The sequence below is a fragment of the Mobula birostris genome, chromosome 7, assembly GCF_030028105.1.
Source record: "Mobula birostris isolate sMobBir1 chromosome 7, sMobBir1.hap1, whole genome shotgun sequence".
NCBI lineage: Eukaryota > Metazoa > Chordata > Chondrichthyes > Myliobatiformes > Myliobatidae > Mobula > Mobula birostris.
In genome coordinates, this window is record NC_092376.1 from 114,682,764 (window position 1) to 114,700,700 (window position 17,937).

The window sequence follows — 17,937 nt, forward strand, 5'->3', positions numbered from 1 at the left end:
TAAGACATTTGTGTTGTGTGTGCAGGAAAAAACTGCAAGTATAACAAAGAAACTACATCAGTGTTATTTCAATTTTGGATGTTCCGCACGGTTGTTCAGGCTTTGCTTGTCCTTCCATGCCTCACCAGTATCCCACATGCACAACTGCACAGAGATTCACTCCTCTGGGCTACAGGAAACAATTATTGTCAGCATATGCTGCCTTATCAGAAAGAAATGTTGTGCTTCTTTGCTCCAACCCCGGGTTTGCCCAAAAAGAACCAATAGATAGCACAGACAGTTAACACACATGAGGTTTGCTTCTTGTAGAATCACCATTATTCTAAATGTATTTCTTCCCTGGGCTGGTGAATTTTATACCAGTTTCTGTAAGATGAGCAACAGTGGCTTGGAACAGCACTACCCACTCCTCCGATTTGCTCTCATTCTGTCCTCTGAAACCCCTCAGCATTGGGAAGTGCCCCGTGCCAGATTGAGAGCCATGGTCGGTTATTGGAGTGCAGGAGTAAAGTGTACTGGAATGTCTGAGCAGTTTGATTGACATTATTTGTGATGGCTCATTTCATTTCTCCAAAAAGATGTATAATTGTTGAAGTTTTTGAAAACCTTAGTGTTACAGGCTGTGTTTCTCAAAGCCTCATTTCTTGCATCCTGTTTGATTTGATCTTTCACTAGGCTAGACTGAACTCTGATTCTCCCTCTGCTGTTCGTGAAGCCTTTATAGCAACATCAGCAGAAGGCTGCAGGCAAGAGTGAGGCACTTGAATTACCGTGATTGATGATCTGAACACCTTTGACTGTGAGATCGCCAGCTGCCAAATTTCCTGTTGCACAGTTTGAGTTTCCGATCTGTGCAGTCGTCCTCCTATCTCTTCCCGATCTCCGTCTCTCTTTCTCTCCCCACTCTCTCCTTCTGTCTGTCTCTCTCCCCTCTCTCTGTCCTTCACCCTCTCCACTACCCTTTCCCTCGCCCTAATCCTCTCTCTCCATAGACTGTAGTTTCTACTAGCCTACACTGGATAGATTTTATTCAAAGGCCAGCTGTTTAATACCATGATTACTTAAATGTTAGGAAATTATTTAGCCACATAATACCACCCTTTCTGCACTTCCATCTCTCTCTCTGACAAGAGAAACTGACCCTCAGGTTAAGGGCTCTAGCTGGTCTGGAGATACCAGTTTATTCTTTGCTCCTGACCTGAATTTTTTTCTCACACTATGCACACCCTCTCCTACCTGCCCCTGCTCCCCGCACCAGTGCTAATCTGATCATTGTATTTCATCCGTCTTTACAGCATCCGACTGCCTACCACTTTGTGATGTATATCTTGCCTCTGGTCATATCACTCAGAGCGAACAGCTAGCTGTAGCAGTTTATAGTCAGATGCTTTGAACCCGTTATTCCGGCGGTTACCATGCTTCACTGGGCCCCTGTAATCCTGACCTTGCATTGAAAGTCTTTGCTATTCCTTCAGGTTTCACACATCCCACTTTGGCAATCTCTGGAAGCACTTTCCATATTCCCTTGGCCATAAAATAGGAGCAGAATTAGGCCAATCATCCCATCATACTTTCTCCATCATGGCTGATTTATTATTCCTATCAAACCTATTCTCCTGGCTTCTCCCCATATCCCTTCATGCTCTGACTAATTAAGAATCTATCAACCTCTGCCTTATCCGATGACTTGGCCTGCACAGCCATCCGTAGCAATGAATTCCACAGATTCACTGTTCTCTTGCTAAATAAATTATTCCTCATATCTGTTTTCAATGGATGACCCTCTATTCTGAGGCTGTACCCTCTAGTTCTAGACTCCCTCACTATAGGAAACATCCTCTCCACATCTTCTCTATCTAGGGCTTTCAATAGTCGATAGGTTTCAATGAGATCTCCCCTGATTCTTCTAAAAGCCAGCATGTTCAGGCCCAGAGCTGACAGATGCTCCTCATATGTTAACACTTTCATTATTCTCATGAACCTCCTCTGGACCTTCTCCACAGTCAGCACATCTTTTAGATGAGGGGCTCAAATCTGCTCAGAATACTCTTTTAAGTGCAGTCTGACCATTGCCTTATAAAGCCTCAGCGTGAAATCTTGCTTTTGTATTCTAGTTCTCTCAAAATGAATAAGTCTCTGGGACTGGATGAGATGTACCCCAGGCTACTGTGGGAGGCGAGGGAGGAGATTGCTGAGCCTCTGGCAATGATCTTTGCATCATCAATGGGGATGGGAGAGGTTCCGGAGGATTGGAGGGTTGCAGATATTGTTCCCTTATTCAAGAAATGAAGTAGAGATAGCCCAGGAAATTATAGACCAGTGAGTCTCACTTCAGTGGTTGGTAAGTTGATGGAAAAGATCCAGAATTTAGTATTAATGGTAAGACTCTTGGCAGTGTGGAGGATCAGAGGGACCTTGGGGTCCAAGTCCATAGGAACTCAAAGCTGCTGTGCAGATTGACTCTGTAGTTAAGAAGGCATATGGTGCATTGGCCTTCATCAGCCGTGGGATTGTGTTCAAGAGCCAAGAGGTAATGTTACAGCTATATAGGACCCTGGTCAGACCCCATTTGGATTACTGTGCTCAGTTCTGGTCACCTCACTACAGGAAGAATGTGGACACCATAGAAAGGGTGCAGAGGAGATTTACAAGGATGTTACTTGGATTGGGGAGCATTCCTTATGAGAATAGGTTGAGTGAACTTGGCCTTTTTTCCTTCGAGTGACAGAGGATGAGAGGTGACCTGATAGAGGTGTATAAGATGATGAGAGGTATTGATCGTGTGGATAGTGTCACAATGGCGGGGGCATGGGGAGCAAGGGTGGACCCAAATGTAAGACACATCTTGTGAGGTTACTTAGGTTTAGTTTATTGTACGATACCAGGAGAGCAAGACAGAAGCAGGAATAGCGAACAGGATAAGGACTCAGGACTACGACTAGGCTGGGACCAAGGGTCTGGGCTTGGACTTGGAATCAGCTCCCAGAACTAGAGGAGGTGTGAAGAGGCTAGCGTATGGACTCCGAGCCCGAGACTGGGCAAGGACCCAGTACCTGGGTCTTGCCTTGGGCTTGGACCCCAAAACCAAGCATGGACATGACATGGGCTAGGGAGAGGAGGAACATGGGAACACAGAGCCTCGGTCTTGGGAGAGTAGGTAAATGGAACCATGGACACATACACAGAACACAGAGTCGGGACCCCTCCTTGGGTACAGGACATAGGGCCGGGACTCATGACCCTCCACGGGGCATGACTTACACCACGGAGGTGAGGACAAGACAAGACAGAACATGACTCCCCGCGGGGCAATGGCAAGACGGCCTGACTTACCCCACGGAGGCAAGGACAAAACAAGACAAGACCAACACAAATGAACACCAGACCGTACCTATCTAGCTCCGGCGATTGAACTAGACCGAAGTGCAGGTGGGGGCTGCAGACGAGGGCTAGAGGCGAGAGGGGCAGAGAAGGGATTCAGACAAGGGGGTAGGACAGGAATCACAGACCGCCAGGGCCAGGACTTGACTCAGAACTGGGAAGCCGCCAGGGTCAGGACTTGACATGGTACTTGAACGCCGCCAGGGCCAGGACTTGACATGGTACTTGAATGCCGCCCGGAGCCAGGACTTGACTTGGAGCCTCCGGGTAGTGGCGACCTCTCAACTCGGCCCGGGAACAGTAGACAGTGGTTCTTGATTCCCTCCGGCGGGTTAACTGACGGACCCACCTTGGTAAGGAAACTTTGCAGGCTTGTTTTGGCGAGGTAACTGGACAGGGTTGCTCTGGTGAGGAAAGGCGAATTACCGGCACTCGCTTCGGCAGAGACTGGGCTTGCTCCGGCCAGATGACATCGGCACACCGTACCTTTGATGACTTTGCAGAAGCTCCCGTGCCGAACGGCTGAAACCGGAGACTATAAACTACTGGTTCAGCCAAGTGTTAATTGCCGCTAATCACCAAAGTTGAGGGACACGGGAAAACAGGGAATCAATGGTCCGGATCGTAACATAAACAAGGTAAATTTAAAGGGACCCTGATGCGGACCATGACGGATAGTCAGGGGCTTTTTTCCAGGGCTGAAATGGCTAACACAAGAGGGCACAGTTTGAAGGTGCTTGGAAGTAGGTACAGAGGAGATGTCAGGATTAAGTTTTTTATGCAGAGAGTGGTGAGTGTGTGGAATGGGCTGCTGGCGGCGGTGGTGGAGGCAGATATGATAGGGTCTTTTAAGAGACAGCTGGACAGGTACATGGAGCTTAGAAAAATAGAGGGCTATGGGTAACCCTAGCTAATTTCTAAAGTAAGTACATGTACGGCACAATATTGTGGGCCAAAGGGCCTGTATTGTGCTGTAGGTTTTTCTATGTTTTTCTATGTTTGCCTTCCTTACCACTGATTCAAGCTGGAAGTTAACCTTTAGGGAATCCTGCACGAAGATCTCCAAGTTCCTTTGCACCTCTGATTTTTCAGTTTTCTCCCCATTTAGAAAATTGTCCATGTCTTTATTCCTTCTACCAAAGTGTATGACCATACACTTCCCTACACAATATTCCATCTGCCATTTATTTGCCCATTCTCCCAATCTGTCCAAGTTCTTCTGCAGACAACCTGCTTCCTCAACACTACCTGCCCCTCCACCTATCTTTGTGTCGTCCACAAAACCATCAAATCCTTCATCATGTCATTGACATATAACATGAAAAAAAGTGGTCCCAATACAGACCCCCTACAGAACACCACTACTCACAGATAGCCAACCTGAAAAGGCTCTCTTTATTCTCATACTTTGCGTCCTGTCAGTCAGTCAATCTTACATCCATGCTAATATCTTACCTGTAATACCATGTGCTCTTAACTTGTTAAGCAGCCTCATACGTGACACCTTGTCAAAGGCCTTCTGAAAATCCAGATAAACAATATTCACTGACTCTCCCTTGTCTATCCTCCCTGTTACTTTCTCAAATAATTCCAACAGAGTTGTCAGAGTAGGTTTATCTTTAAGTAACCGTGCTGGCTTTGGGCTATTTTATGCCTCCAAGTACTTTGAAACGTCATCCTTAATAATAGACTCCAACATCTTTACAATCACTGAAGTCAAGCTAACTGGCCTATAATTTCTTTTCTTTTGCCTTCCTCCCTTCTTATAAAGTGAAGTGACATTTGCAATTTTCCAGCCCTCCAGGATCATTCCAGAATGAGGTGATTTTTGAAAAATCATTACTAATGCCTGCACAATCTCTTCAGCTACCTGTTTCAGAATGCTGAAGTGTAGTCCAGCTGGTTCAGGTGACTTATCTATCTTCAGACTTTTCAGTTTCCCAAGCACCTTTTTCTTAGAAATAGCAATGACACTCACATCTGCCCCCTGAAACTCTTACATTTCTGGCATTCTGCTAGTATCTTCCACAGTGAAGGCTGATGTAAAATACTTAATATGTTCATCCACCATTTCATTGTCCCCTATTACTACATCTCCAGCATTATTTTCTTGTGGTACGATATCTACTCTGATCTCTTTTTACTGTTTTTGGATCTTCTTTTATATTATTGGCTGGCTTACTTTCATATTTCATCTTTTCTCTCTTTATGATTTTCCAGTTGCTTTCTGTTGGTTTACAAAAGCTTTCCAATATTCTACCTTCCCACAAATTTTAGCTATATTATATGCCCTCTCTTTTGCTTTTATGCTGTCTTTGGCATCCCTTGTCAGCCGCAGTTGCCTCATCCTACCTTTAGAATACCTCTTCATCTTTGGGATGTATCTTTCCTGCATCTTCTGAATTGCTCACAGAAATTCCAGCCATCGCTGTTCTGCCATCATCCCTGCTGGTGCCCCCCTTCCAATCAACTTTGGCCAGCTCTTCTTTGCTGCCTCTGTAATTCCCTTTAATGCCAATATATCTGATTTTAGCTTCTCACGCTCAAACTGAAAGGTGAAAACTATATTATGATCATTATTGTCTAAAGGTACCCCCTACCTTAATCTTTCTAATCAAATTTGGGTCTTAACATAACATCCAATCCAGAATTGCCATTTCCCTAGTGGGCTGAACAACAAGCTGCTCTAAAAAGACATCTTATAGGCATTCTACAAATTTCTGCTCTAGGCACCTAGCACCAACCTGATTTTCCCAGTCTACCTGCATATTGAAATTACTCATGAATATAGCAAGATTGCCTTTTAACATGTTTCTTCTATCCCCTGTTGTAGTTTGCAGGCCACATCTTGGCTACTTTTCGGAGGCCTGTATATAATTGCTATCAGGGTCTTTTTATCCTTACAGTTTCTTAACTTTATCCAAAAGGATTCTACATTTTCCTATCCTTCGTCACCCCTTCTAAGGGACCACACACCCTCTGCCTACCTATCTGTCCTTTTGATACAATGTGTACCCTTGGACATAAGGCTCCCAACTATGATCTTCCTTCAGCCACAACTCAATGATGCCTACAGTATCATACCTGTCAGTCTCTAACTACACTACAAGATCATCTACCTTATTCTGTATACTGTATGCATTCAATTATAACAGCTTCAGTCCTGTATGCATCAGCCTTTATGATTTTGGCCCCCTGTGCAGATTAACCCATCCCACTGGCTACAATTTTACCCTATCATCTCCCTGTCCTTCCTCATAGTCTCACTACACACTACATCTAGTTGAATACCAACTGCCCCATCCTCAGCCCAATCATTGTGGTTCCCATCCCCTTGCCAAATCAGTTTAAACCCTCCACAACTGCTCTGGAAAACCTGTCCTTTTTGTACAGGTCATACCTTCCTGGAAGGCAACATACCATTCAGGTTACTCTTTCATGTCCGCAGAATCTAAAGTTTGCTCCTCTAATTATGGAATCCCTTATCACTACTGCAATCCTCTTCTTATCCTTCCTTCTGAACCACAGAGACATACTCAGTGCTAGAGGTCAGGCCGCTGCATCTTCCCCCGGTAGGTTCCACAGCCCCCCACCCACAGTATCTAAAGTTGTATACTTATTATTAACAGGAATGGCCACAGGGGTGCCCTGCAGTAGCTGCCTATTCCCTTTCCCTCTCCTGCCAGTCATCCGGGTACCTGCCTCCTACAACTTAGGGGTGGCTACCTCCCTGTAGCTCCTCTCTATCACCTCCTCATTTTCCCAACAGTAGCTCCCGTTTCTAAACACGGTCTCTAAGGAGCTGCAGCTCGGTGCACTTTGTGCAGATGTAGTTATCAGGGAGACTGGAGGTCTTCCAAAGTCCACACCCCTCACACAAGGAACACACCATTAACACTGGACCCATTCTCAGCGCATTAGCTATATACTAACTAAAAAAACTTACTAGAAAAAATTACTTAGAGCCTCCACCTGTGCTTGCCGCAGCTTGTTCTTGCCCGAGCCTGCTTAGCCAAACCCTGACCACTCTAACGCTGCCCACTCCCACAATGGCTGCTCTGCTTACACCTCATTTCTTTTTAATTGGCCCCTGCCGAATATCTAATAGATCGTTATGATTGCAGCCCACTGAAATTTTCTGAGAGCACCCAAGCTCTATATACACCTCCTACTGCATCACCAATGAATGATCTTAACCATGGAAGGCATCCATTTTGGTTCATTGATTCACTGCCAATTCACAGAACAAGCCTATTCCTCTGTAATTTTCCTTGTATCCTATTGGCCCTTCATTCTCATCAACTACTACTCGGTCTAATTTACAGTGGACAACTAATCACCGAACCTTTGAAGTGTGGGAGGAAACTGGAGTAGCCAGAGGAAATTGACTTGGTCACAAGGAGTACCTGCAAACTGCACCGAGGCACACGGTTGCCTGCAGCTTTGGATGATGGAAAAGAGACAGCTTGCTGTTGAGGTTGAGAAAATGCCATCACTCGTCACCCAGGCAACAGAGGACCTGGTCACAGGGAGAACATGTATTTTCCACACTGTTAGCACTGGTGGACAGGGTCAAACTTGAGTTTCTGAAGCAGTGTGATAGATGTGTCACACTATGCATGCAGTTTGCAGGTACTCCTTGTGACCAAGTCGATTTCCTCTGGCTATGCCAGTTTCCTCCCACACTTCAAAGGTTTGGTGATTAGTTGTCCTCTATAAATTAGACCCAGTAGTAGTTGATGAGAATGAAGTGACAATAGGATACAAGGAAAATTAGAGGGAAATAGGCTAGTTCTGTGAATTGGCAGAACAGCTTCACCCCACCCCCCGCTCCACTAATTCGTCAAGTAAAAGAATTCCATCATCAAATTACAATGAGAGACTTTGTTCGCAAACAGAAATAAAGACACAGACCTTGGTATAAGGTTAACCCTTTAATACATGATCGGGGGAGCCGTTACCTTACCACTCCTTCAATGTCAGGTTACACCTTAAATTTATACAGTAAATGTTGGGCAATAACCAACAGCTAAATGTACTTGGTCAGTGATTTCAAGAAGCATTCGTTAGGTATCAGCTATTCTACAAATGCTTTCCATGCAAGACTCAAGATTAGAGTTGCACGCCTGCAGTCGGTTCCTCTATTAGCTGGACAATCTCGGACAAAGGTTAGCAATACCTCATCACTGCATGATCTATTGCTAGCTATTGTTATCTCGTACAGGCAAGGCCGCGTCTCCATCTTATCTTGTCACCCTCATGACCCAAGTCTTGACCAACACTTAGCTAGTCAAGCTTGACAACAAAATTCGAAATGTAACTTTCCTCTTAACCTTCCTTCCACACTCGAACTCTTGAGGTGCTGCTGTAGACCTTCCTCACTGCCCACAGAACTCTCCTGTTCCAGCAGGCTTTACCCCAACTCTTCATTCAGCTTCTACCCCTCTTCGGTTGCGCTCCACCAACCAATTTCATCAAACGTTCCTCTTCACATGAGAAACAGATGAAAAGTTTCACTGGGGAAAATAAATAATACTATGTCTTTTTTGAGACAAAATTTTAATCCCTATAACAAGGCCACGGTTCTATACCCTGAATGCTAATAATCCTTTTAGTAGAAGTGTGTTAGTATATCTCAAATCATACTTTCAATGTGTTTTCACTTGGTTGTTGTACTGTTTCATTTGTTAAGAAACTTAGATTTGCAACTTCTTTGAGAACAGGGTATGCCTACATGGTAAATATCCTTCGAGTGATAGTCTCAGTATTCACGTTATATTAACATTCATCCGTCATAGTCTGAAAAGCTGTTGGATAAACAAAATCACTGGGATTTTTATTACTGGAGGCAAGTTAAATTTGGAACTGCGGAGGGGTTACTGAGGTGATCTGGTGATTATGAGATTAAATGTGGGATGTAGCTATCGACATTGTGAGACTGACCTTCAAACTCAGTGTTTCGCAGTCCTCCCTGCTTCAAGAATCAGCTGTCCCCATTTCGAAATGAAAAGCTGTTTTATGAGAGAGTGTGGGTAAGTGAAAATGTTTTGTGCCATGTCGTCTTATCCAGCCCAGACTGGTTACTTGGTGGTGTACTCCAAGGATTTGTGTTTTGGATTCTGACATCTACTGGCGCAGATAACATTGTTCCCTGTCAGATAGGACACTTCCAGATGGCTCTCTGACAGAAATAACTGTTACTGGTGGTACTTAAAAAAATATGTTACTAGTCAAAGGTATGAAAATTGTCCTTTCCAAATATAAAAGGGAGTAATTAGAGAAATATTTCTTTTGCTTTTTAAAAGAAAAGTTTTCATTAAGCAATAATTTTCACTGAAATTTCCCATAGATTCTAATTCCCTATCTGATGTAATGTTCTTTTACTGTAAGTCATTTAGATGAATGTGTTGTTGTGACTGCCGAAGTCTACTTTAGATATTTGTTCCAAAGATGGAACCACCTGCTTTCCCTCACAATCCACATTGTTATTCAGATATACCGAATGCAGAAGAGTGGAAGTTTATCTGCAGCAAACCATCTTCAGACGTTTCTTAGTCACAGTTAATAATTCAACCAGGCTTGACATAAACCCAGAGCAAAATCAGAAAATTCTGCAAGCTTAGTAGCTTGGGTGTTATTTAAGACGGAATATGATGCCAATTAAGATTAATGACAAACAAGAAAAAATCTGCAGATGCTAGAAATCCAATCAAAGCACCCGAAATGCTGGATGAACTCAGCAGGCCAGGCAGCATCTACGGAAAAGAGCACGGTCGACGCTTTGGGCTGAAACCCTTCAGCAGGACTGGAGAAAGAAAACTGAGGAAGAGATTTAAAAGGTGGGGGAAGGGGAGAGGGAAACATCAGATGATAGGTGAAACCTGGAGGAAGAGGGATGAAGAGCTGCGAAGTTGATTGGTGAAAGAGACAGAAGCCCATGGAAGAAAGAAAAAGGAGGGAGGTGATGAACGGGCAAAGAGATAAGGTGAGAGAGGGAAAAGGGGATGGGGAATGGTAAAGGAGTGGGTGGGAGGGGGCATTACTGGAAGTTTGAGAAATCAATGTTCATGCCATCAGGTTGGAGGCTACCCAAATGGAATATAAGGTGTTGTTCCTCCAACCTAAGTGTGGCCTCAGCACGACAGGAATCGTGCTGATATCGGAATGGGAAGTGAAATTAAATGGGTGGCATCTAGGAGATCCCACTTGTTCTGGCTGACGGAGCATAGATGCTCCAGGAAGCGGTCTTCCAATCTATGTCAGGTCTCAATGATATACAGGAGGCCACACCAGGAGCACCGAACACAGCAAATGAGCCCAATGGTGAAATGTCGCCTCACCTGGAAGGACCCTGAATGGTAGTGAGGAAGGAGGTGTAGGGGCAGGTGTGACACTTGTTCCACTTGCAAGGATAAGTACCAGGAGGAAGATCAGTGGGGGGGGGGGGGTAATGAATGGACAAGGGAGTCGCATAAGGAGCGATCCCTGTGGAAAACAGAAAGTGGGGAGAGGGAAAAATGTGCTTGGAGCTGGGATCCCGTTGGAGGTGGCGGAAGTTTTGGAGAATTATGTGCTGGACGCGGAGGCTGGTGGGTGGTAGGTGAGTATGAGAGGAACCCTATCCCTAGTAGGGTGGCAGGAGGATGGGGTAAGCTTAATGACCTTTCCTCAGCTCTATCTGGTGCTGTGCAATTCATTGTCATACCAAAGCAATGCAGCCCCAGAGCTGGCTGCTGTCAAACTTTGAGTTTTCCCATTGGTCGGGCTGTCTGGCAGATTCTACAATCCTCACACCTCAAGGTTGCAAAATCGCAGAGGCATGGTGATAAAATTCTGTAGCTATAGGTGTTGAATTTAGAGATGGGGAATTTTGACAGACATTTCATCCCAGCATGTCTGCTAATCTTAAGTCTATAACATCCAGCAGGACAAAATCTACAGTTACCTTTCTGGTTTTTCTCTATTTATGGCTAATTCGAGGGGGCAAATTTTTAAGGTGATTTGAGGAAAACATGTGGGGGGGGGGGGAGATGTCAGAGCGAAGTTTTTTTACACTGAGAGCTGTGGATGTGTAAAACGTCCTGCCTGGAGTGGTGGTAGAGGCAGATACATTAGGGATGTTTATGAAACTCTTAAATAGACACATGGATGATAGAAAAATGGAAGGCTATGTGGGAGAGAAAGGTTAGATTGATCTTAGGTGGGTTAAAATGTCAGCACGACATCGATGGCCGAATGGCCTGTAATGTTTTAGGTTCTTATTATTATTTGTCATTGTGATACTGTGGGGGATACTTTGGCTGCAGCCTGGATACTGTATTCATAAAATTGCTCAGGGTTTCATGGAATTGTGAATCAGCTTTTCAGTGTATTCTCTCTATCTCCTATCCAAAATCCAAACTGAAGCCAAGTCTATTTCTCACCTGCCTGATTAGGTAACATGCCAAACTGTCCACTGAGCAATTTATTGGCCTTTTGATTAGAATTCTCTTTACTGTGTTTGTTCTCTGTTGAACTTCAAGCTGAGCTGTTGATCTTCCAGCCTCTCAACTCCAGAAACTGCTTCAATCCTTCAGATCCTGAAACCATTATTTATGTCTTTGCCGTTCCAGCCCAACCATCACGGAGCTCTCTAAATTGGCATGTTGCATTCTATATATTGATTCAACAGGATCTTTTGTCACCTTCCTTCTATGTCCTGCTTGCCCCACACCCTTGCTTTCATTGCCAATTGCACTGAATTCCTTAAAGCTCGCCACATCATCTTTAACTCTGCTCAATCCATCTACTGCTTCATAACCTTCCCCAGGCCCCAGCACCAGTCCCCAGCTTCCTCCACTTTATTCTTTTGGCCCTCATGTTTGGTGTATCTCAATGCTTCTGCACCCTGCCATTCACTGACTGGGCTTACTCTCCTAAACTTTCACATCTTCACTTCTTCTATCTTAAAACCTTCTGTCAGGCATTTGACGCCCCATCTAGTATCTCCCACTGTGGTTGCTTGCTTGATTTTAAGGTTCTAAAAAGGCACTGTGGAATCCATGCTGATAAGTTGCTTGCTTCCTTCAGTCTGGAACTGGAGCAAGATATCAGGATTAGAGGTCTACTTTAGGGGCTGAAAGTGTGGCATGTGGCCAAGTGGTTAGGGCGTTGGACTGGTGATCTGAAGGTCATGGGTTCGAGCCTCGTCCGGGGCAGCATGTGTGTCCTTGAGCAAGGCACTTAACCACACAATTCTCCAGTCTACCCAGCTGAGAATGGGTACCGGCAAAAATGCTGGGGGTTAACCTCGCGGTAGACTGGCGTCCTATCCGAGGGGGAGTCTCGTACTCTCAGTCACTTCACGCCACGGAAACCAGCATAAGCTCTGGCCTGATGGGCCACAAGGCTCCTGACAGACTTTAATTTTGGAGGCTGAAAATGGGAGGAGATAAAGGGTTTGTGAATCTTGTGGTAAGGCTGTGTCTGCCCTGTGACAAATATTGATAGGTTTTTGGAATCTGAGCAGGAAAATGTGAACCAGAATGATCTTGTCAAATGTCAGCACAAGTTCAAAGGTTCCTTTATGTTACTGGTGCATATTCCTTATGATTTAATCTGTGTGCACCTCATTTGATGTGCTAATGCCCGGGAATTTAAAGTTGCTGACTCTCTCTACTACCGATTCTCCAATGTAGGCTGGTGCAGGTTCGCTCTCTTTCCCCTTCCTCAAGTCAACAATCGTCTCTTTAGTTTTGCTGATATAGAGCGGGACGTTTTTGCATCAACACGTAATCAGGTGACCTGTCTCAGTCCAGTAAGCTAACTAATCAACACCTGTCATTTGTCCAGCAACAGTAGTGTTACTAGGGAATTTGAAGATCGCACTGTACCTGTGTTTAGCCGCACAGTCACGTGTATATAGAGGGTAGCTCAGGGGACTAAGCACACGGCTTTGAAGTGCACCAGTGTTGATGAACAGCAAGGAGGGGACTTTCTCGCCAGCCCTTGCTGACTGAGCTCTGCTGATGTGGAAGTCAAGCAGCCAGTTGCACAGGGAGGTGTAGATGCTCACATCTTGAAACTTAATGATAAGTTTGGATGGGAAGATTGTGTCGAACGCTGAAGCATAGTCGATGAGTGGCAGTTTGTCGTCTGAGTTCCTGCTGTCCAGAGCAGAATGAAGAGCCAGAGAAATCACATCTGCTGTTGACCTATTATGGCAATAGACAAATTGGAGGAGATCCAGGTCATCACTGATTTAGGAGCAGATTTGTATCATAGCCAAAGGCCAGTGAATGGTAGTCATTGAGGCAGGTCACCACACTGTCCTTGGGCACCGGTACAATAGAGGTCTCTTTGAAGCAGATGAGGACCGCAGACCACAGAAGTGGGAGGTTGAATAAATCTTTAAATATTCCAGCCAGTTGGTCTGCACGAATCTTTGTTTCTCATCAGCAACACCTCCTGGATTAGATGTCTTTTGTGGATCCACCCTTGTTAATGATGCCCAAACATCAGACTTGGAGACTGAAGCTACAGGGACACCTGGAGGTGTTGGGGAAGGCGGAAGGGGGTGGGTGGTGTGGGTTGCAGACTGGGTGGGTTTGTGTGGGTGTGTCAAAGTATGCGCAAGATGTATAGAACTATCCAGGACTGATGGTTGTTGCCACTTACGATACCCCAATCTTGCCTTGCAGTAAGTTATAATGTGCAAACCCCGCCACAGCTGTCAAAGTCCCTCCTTGCTGTTGTTACTCTTCTCTTTAAACACCGATACTACTATGAATACACTTTCTTTTTTTGCCTGTCCTTCTTAAATTTTGAATACCCTTAGCTGTTCAATTCCAATTCTTGACCTCCAACATTCCTCTAATTTTTTTTACAGCTGCGCGGACCAATCATTGCTCTGAAAAGGAAACTTTTACATGGCCTGAAAACTGCGCAGCATTTTAAATATGTGGATTATATTCATTAATACACAATTAATTACAGGGTATTTCACAATTCTATTAACATATCATTCGAAATTATATTCATATAATTTCAGGGTTATATTAATATTATAGAAAAGTATATTCCAGCAGCGCAGCAACAAAGGCTATGTGCCAGGAGCATTTCAGTTACTGCGCAACCATGCACCCGCGCAGCTTGGAGGAAACAGTGCTTATATCCACAGTCCCAATGTTATGCCTGTTTACATCTACTTTAAGCATCTACAGGGTTTTTTTGTTCATATCCAAGTATTATTTGGTGGTTAATAGGCCATCACCAAGAGATAATCTCAAATGAATTCACATTTACAAAACAAAGAAGCTGTGCCTTGAAACCACAGATGTTCAGCAGTGCATGTGCTTTCTCAATGTCACCATTTAAAAAAATCCCTGTAATTTTTGATGCATTGAACAATGATTGCTGTTAATTTAATAGGAGGATCTGACTTGTATGAGTCGCTGAGTGCTGACAGAAAGGGGGCACTATCAGCAGAGATGCATCGTTTATCCAGGAATTCTTCGATGTATTTGTCGTTTTGACTGTGTATATTAATTCTGCTCCTGCACTCTGTCAGAATCGTTAATTTTGCTCAGTCCTCAGATTTTCTGATTCTAACGAAGATTTGCAGTGGTTGTAAACAGTAATGTTTAGGAATCTTTGTTAGGGGCATAAAATGATTTTGTTACCTGTCCTTTCAACTCTGTGCGATGAGCCTTATATTTAGTGTTCTCTTCAGCTCTTTAGTGCAGTGGTAGTGAATTGGATCCAGTTGGACATTTCTAACACTACTGTTTACTGGTGGAAGAATACTGTACAAATCTGCACAGTTTTACCATCATTGAATTACTGAAGGGAAACATGGGGGAACTAATATGCAGCCACATGAATCTGCTGATCTTTTATGGATTTTGTAATAGCCAGAGACAACTATAACAAGCAGAAATATCTCTCATTTAAATCCTCATGTCTCTTCAGAGCACAATAGCAGGACAAAAAAAAGTAATTGGGATAGTCAATGGGCATATCAAAGGATTTCCTGTCACATTAGTGCCCTTGTGCATTTGAATTTTCTGGCTCTGCATTCCAGCAGCACATTCAATAACTAAGGATGTTGTTAAGGAAGCTTTGCTGCTGGAAGGTGGTATCAATGTATGTACTTCAGTTTATAATGAGCATTCTCGCTGTAGAGGCCCTATTCTTTTACTCGGGATGGGACCAGTTCAATGAAATGATTCAGCAGCTACATATTAAGGAAGGAAGGAAATAAGCAATTAAGGATTGTGATTAGACGTTTGCACAGATGGGTGGAGTTTTAACACCACTTAAACCTGCACATCATCCAAAACTAAATGTTCATGCAGTCCTGAAGAAGTACTATGTACTGTACTACCTACAAAATGCTCTGCTGTCAACCGGTCTCTGCCAGCATAGGGGTGGTGGAAAATTTCTACTCCCACCTGCTGTCTGGTGACAGCTAGTGGAGGGAGAGTGTCCATGGGGGTGCTCAGTGTTAGCAGAGTGTTCACTGATCTGATTAGTCTTTCATGTTAAGGAATAGCCTCTTCTAGGGGGCCTCCTTTGGAATGTGTCTCAGCAAGAGCCGGCATCATCAGGGAGGGACAGGAAGAGGAAAATGGTGGGGCTAGGTTGCCTACCTTACTGGTGATGACAACTTTTATTTGCTTTTGTGTTATGCCTGGCTTTGGGAAAATTTGTGCCTGTATTACGGGCTTGAGCAACACAATTGAACTCATTTTATTCTAGTACATATTGGAAATGAGTAATAGCATGTCTATGACTAGCCTTCTTTACTAACGCTAGGCTGTATGTCATGAAGTCATTGAAAAGTACAGCACAGAATCAGCCCCTTCAGCCTTTCTAATTTGTGCTGAACCATTTAAACTGCCTACTCCCATCAACCTGCACCAGGACCATAGAGGCAAAGCTTGCAAACCAACTCCTCTCTATGCTGCTACAAATATTTTGGGGTGGAACTGTACAGATCTGGTTTGCCTCCGGGAGAGTTGAAATCTGTTAGTCTTTTTATCTGCTTTTTTATTCAATGAAGCAATCTATTGGTTTGATTGGGGTGCCACAGTAGAATAGTGGTTAGCGCAATGCTATTACAGATTGGGGTGTCGGAGTTCAGAGTTCAGAGTTCAGTTCTGGTGTCCGCCATAAGGAGGATCGTAGATTCCTTTCTGCATTCACATGGGTTTCCTCCAGGTGCTCCGATTTCCTCCCACAGTCCACAGATGTACCAGTTAGTAGGTTAATTGGTCATTGTAAATGTTCCCATGATTAAGCTATGGGTAAAACAGTGGGTTGCTGGGTGATGTAGTTCAGAAGGCCAGAAGGGCCTGTTGTGTGCTGTATCTCCAAGTAAAATTATCAGCTGACCTTCAGTATCTCAATGGGAAATTGAGGAAGGGATACACAAGACACACAGACTTTGGGCTGCATTACTTCAAAAGCCTGTCATTTGCCAGTGTCTTGAGCTACGTGCTTTATAATGCAAACAGAAAATTTTGGTCAGGCCAAGAAAATCTTTTGTCTGGAGGGATAAACAGTTGTCCCAAGTTCTTCATCTCTGGAAGTAGCAAAAGCTTTAAGGATGTCAAAATAGGAAAGGAAAGTGATGTCATGATGCCAGATGTGACAGCTTCAAACACCAGGTGTTGACTTGACAAAGGCGTCTGTGAGAAAAGTTATCGACTAGCACTGGGAATGGTACTGAAATATCCAGATAGTACCAAAATAGAACAGTTAATATTTACACACTGCTGGAAGTTTGGCACCAGGCTTAACTCTGGAATTATGTGCAAGGTGATGAATTTTTGATTATTAATATTGAATGGCTGTATTTATAGAAATAAGCTCAATACCCAGGCAAGCAAAGGGATTTGGGTGTAGCACAGTACAGGACAGATTCTCAGAGTGATGAGGAAAATAGATTCTCATTCCATTTTATGTTTCTCCTCAGGATAATAATGGACATCTTGGAGGGCTCATCCGCGAGGTTGTATGAGTAGAGCTCAGAAATGAGAAAATGCAATCACTATGCTGCTTTTGTTGCAGACGTGCCAACAGCCAGCAGGAGGACAGGAACAGATATGCGGGTAGATCACCAAATTATGCAAAAACAGGGTTATTGTAGTGGGTGATTTTAACTTTCCCGATATTGATTGGGTCTCCCATATTGCCTGGGACAGATGGAATGGAATTTGTTAGGTGTCTCTAAGAAAAACAGTACGTCAAGAATCCAGCTTATGCTGGGCCATACTAAACGTATTGGCGAATTAATCGGAGGAAAACAAAGTTTAAGTGAGGGGTCATTTTTGAAACAGTATACCATTATTCATTAATTTTTAAGATGGTTATGAATGAGGATAGGACAGGTCCTCTGTTGAAAGTTAAAACTGAGGGAAGGCTAATTACGAGAGTGTGAAGAAGGAACTGGACATTATGGAACACAGAAAATTCAGCACAGTACAGGCCGCGATGTCGTGCCAACCTTTTAACATCTAACCCTTCCCTCCTACACGCCCTCCAATTTTTCTATCATCCATGTGACTTTCTAAG

At 44.0% G+C, this 17,937-nt stretch overlaps 1 protein-coding gene across 6 annotated transcripts in view; it reads left to right on the forward strand.

Moving 5' to 3' along the window:
* n4bp3 (NEDD4 binding protein 3) overlaps positions 1 to 17,937 on the forward strand; it is a 168,014-nt gene that overhangs the window by 135,029 nt on the left and 15,048 nt on the right. The window contains exon 1 of one of the 6 annotated variants that reach the window (XM_072263643.1): positions 9,362 to 9,413. The exons of the other annotated variants lie outside the window; for them this stretch is intronic. The gene's annotated coding sequence lies outside the window, so the exon portion shown is untranslated. Of the gene's footprint in view, positions 1 to 9,361; positions 9,414 to 17,937 lie in introns of those variants that run through there. 6 annotated transcript variants of the gene reach the window in all.